This window comes from Athene cunicularia, assembly GCF_003259725.1.
Source record: "Athene cunicularia isolate RWA chromosome 2 unlocalized genomic scaffold, athCun1 chr2_part1, whole genome shotgun sequence".
Classification (NCBI taxonomy): domain Eukaryota; kingdom Metazoa; phylum Chordata; class Aves; order Strigiformes; family Strigidae; genus Athene; species Athene cunicularia.
This window is the reverse complement of record NW_020799095.1, coordinates 11,227,458-11,231,045: the sequence shown is the minus strand read 5'-3', so window position 1 is coordinate 11,231,045 and position 3,588 is coordinate 11,227,458. Positions and strand designations below refer to the sequence as shown.

Sequence of the window (3,588 nt, the reverse complement as noted above, 5' to 3'; positions counted from 1 at the left end):
GGGGGGGGGGGGGGGGGCACGGGGATGATGAAACACAAAAAAACTAGCAACAAAAAAACCCCACACCAAGGCAGACAAGTAGTGTTTCGTATTAACATCTATTCTCAATGAAGAGGTAAAAATCAAAGCCCCTGTGTGTGCGGCAGGGTTAGTGAACTGCCAGTGATTCTCCCAGCAACTGACACAAAGGAATCTGTGAGTATCAAAGCTGAGGCAGCAAGCTTAGTGTCAGCTCTTGCCTAGGGAGTAGAAGAAAACATCACTTTGTCTCTGCTTTCACTGCTTAAACACACACATCATTCACTAGTAACCATTTACTCTGTTGTCAAAACTGTTTCAAGAGAGTGCTACATTTGATTAATAGTAAAATGCATGCAAAAAAAAAAAAAAAAAAGTCTGCTTCCTCTGAGGCACTTTGCTTTGGAGAATTAATTTTTCCATCCTATAAATATGCCTGTAGTATTCCAGGAGTACACTGCTGCTTCTAGTAAAGTAGTTTTTATTAGAGAGCCCAGCACACTCATCCTAATTCTAGTTAATTCTCTCTCGGTGAAGCATATTACGGCATCCTCAGCCTCTTGTACTAACGAAGAAGTGACCAGCACAAACATGTGTGCACTACATGATTCATAGTGCTGCTTTCTGAATTGTCCAGTGGGTAATTGCAGTACAAAAAACAGAGAAACAGATGTAGACCCTAAACCTAGGCTGTAAATTTTTGTTTTATGATTATGGGTTTCAAATGTGCTATGTCACACTGACAAATATACAGTAACACCAAAGGAAATAGATTTCTGACTTGAACTTTTGCTTTTTATTTCACTTGTGTCTAAGAATATGTTTATTGTAAAGTTTCTCCCATCACAGTCTGAGAGAAAACAGATCAAAGCAGTGATGTAAAATCACAATTTCTTTGCATGGATAAAGTGGAAGATATTGGAGAGTTGTTGCCTACTAGCACCTTTATGGGAGCTGTGTAGGCATTTAAAATATGTGGCAATACTTAAAGTTTCATTACATTTGAATTAGAAGACTATTAGTTATCACAATAATTATGGCTAGTTCTGATCTAAATTAGAAAATACCTCCCATTTTATGAATGTATCTTTTCCCGATACTCTGTTTAAGAAAAAATAGTATCGTGCTATTTGAGTGAAATATGAGATATATAAATCACTGTATTGTAGAAACAATATGCAAGCAAACCATTAGACTATTTGAAGAATTTGTTAATTACATGTGATTTTAGTAATAACTATAAGCATTAGCAAAACTATTATTCGTAATAAAACAAGATGAGCTACCTGGCTCATTTAGATACAGTGAGAAAAAGCAATCTATTTTAATTCACACACAGTTAAGCATGAGTTCCTGACATTTACTTTCAGAAGTTGCCAGTCTACATTTTGAGGTACAACAAACAGGTTTTATTTTTAAATATGGTATTATAAGACTGCTAATGGAATAAACATAACTGTATTTGTTTATATGATTTTGTTTATTTTAACTCACATGGGCAATATGTTTTTCTTGGCATAAGCTTCAACTGTTCCAAGAGCCTTGGTCCACACAAAATGCTGCTTTCTCCCTAAATTGGAGACAAACATTTTGTGTCATCCTTTCCAGTTATTTTTGTGGTGATACATTACGTGTTCCAAACTTCTCATGTGTCCTGTGTTGTCTGGTTAGAAAATACTGTCTTTTAATTTAGTCTTGCTATTCAAAACAAAATTGTAGCAAAATAAACAGCTGAGATTTTAACAAAAATTTAGCCACTTTTCCACTTTCCTTTTTAATATAGTAAACGCTGCTTGCTGTGCTGAAATGGTTTAAACAAGCCTTCCCCAAAGGGTGGCTTTTTCGATAAATGCGCACTGCGCGTAATTTTTGGATTACAGAGTGTCAGGGGCTTCTTCAGATGTGGAAGAGTCTGGGCTGGGGGAGGACACCCCAATGGACTGAGAATGTCCTTTAAAAAGACAGTGTTAAACTCCAGCATTTGTAACTCTTCTGCCTGGAGGGGAGGATGGGAAGAGAGGCAGCCTGCTGCAGGGACAGCCAGAGCTCTCTCTGGTTGGAGGGAAAGGAGGCTAAGAAAAGCTTTTGTTTTTATCTCTTCAAACGGATTCACCTCCAGATTGCAATAGGTCTGTTTGCTGGCTGCTGGTTTTCAACATGGGTATATCGGTTTCAGGGAACAAGTGCGTGTGCTGTGTGTGGAGTTTTGTTTTGGGGTTTTTTTTTATAAATTCTTGAACCTGTGTGAAAAGTTTTGTTAATACAATCTGCAGGCATTGTCAGAGAGCTTTCGGTTCATCAAAGGACTTTTTGTGGAGAAGGGATACCGCATCCATTAAAGTGGCTGCACAGGTCCCAGAGTGAGTCTCTCCCCAGCATTTCCTTACGGTTGCCAGTTGTGTGCCATGTCTGTGCACTCTGCCTGACTCCCATCTTGGGCTTTTCAAGAAGCAGGCAGCAATCGAGGGTTTCGTTTTCCAGTTTCGGAACTCAAGCTAGCTTTGGGGCGGGAAGCGAGGCTCCTCCGTGCCTCGGGAAACCTTGCTCCGGGCCAGTGCTCAGTCCACCGAGGCTGAGGCAATTTGGCTTATTCACTTAAAATGAAGGCGTGCACGTGGTCGTTGAGCTCGTGTCCTTTCCAGTGGGGCAGAGGGAGTGTTTCTAGGCTGTTGTTTTTCATTTTGCAAGTGTTGATAAGAATGAAGCCTGGCAGAGGCCTCGATGGAGTCTTTGTGAGCAGGACTTTGCAGTAGGTGGTTATTTACCTAAAAATCATAGGGCTACTTGCTGGCGTGATGCAGATGGTGGGCCAGCATCGTGCTGGCTGTGGTGTCCCGGCCACAGGTATCTGGGAAGGCCTTGTCACCTACCTGCCACGGGAGAGGGCTGCTGGCAGCCTGGTTTTGCAGAGATGTCAGTGGGTGTTTCGGTGGGAGCAGCCCCATGCCTTCAAAATGGCTGTGAGGGGCTGGCCAGGGCTGCGGCCCCAGAAAGGAGGCAGCCGCGGTCTCCCCTCCCGCCACCCTGGTGTGGGTCCCATTCCCCATGGACGTGCTGGTGGCGTCTCTCCGCTCCCGGGGAGCTGGGGCTCATTAGCCCTCTGAAAGCTGATACAGCCCCTCGGGGGCCACGGGAGCGGCCCCGGCCCCTCTGTGCTAATCAGAGCCAGGCAGGACCCGGCGGCAGCTGGGCTGGGGAGAAGCGGGGATGTGGGGCTGCCTCCGGCCCTGGCCTGAGTGGGGGGGACAGGCCCTCCCAGGCAAATGGGATGCCTGACAAATCTGGCCCATCGGGGAGGCCTGGGAGCGCTGCGTGACTTTGGGAGCCAGGGTAAGGGATGGTGAGGAGAGGTGGAACCTGACCCCCCCGCCCCAAGAGCGACGGGCAGTGAGGTCCCCGCCGGGAGTGGGGCTGGCACCGGTGACCGTCGCTGGTGGTGGCATTGATCGGGAGTCCCTGCTGGGGTGTGCTGCTCCAGGAGTTGGGGTGAAGCCCGTGTCCACGGCTCTGGTACGGTGGCAGATGCTTGCGCCTTGCTTGCGGCCTCTGCACGGAGGAAGGGCTGTCTCT

The 3,588-nt window shown here is 45.9% G+C and overlaps 1 protein-coding gene across 2 annotated transcripts in view; it reads left to right on the top strand.

Annotated features, from left to right (window-relative positions):
• Positions 1 to 3,588, top strand: part of RARB (retinoic acid receptor beta) — a 316,231-nt gene that overhangs the window by 221,714 nt on the left and 90,929 nt on the right. The window lies entirely within an intron of this gene.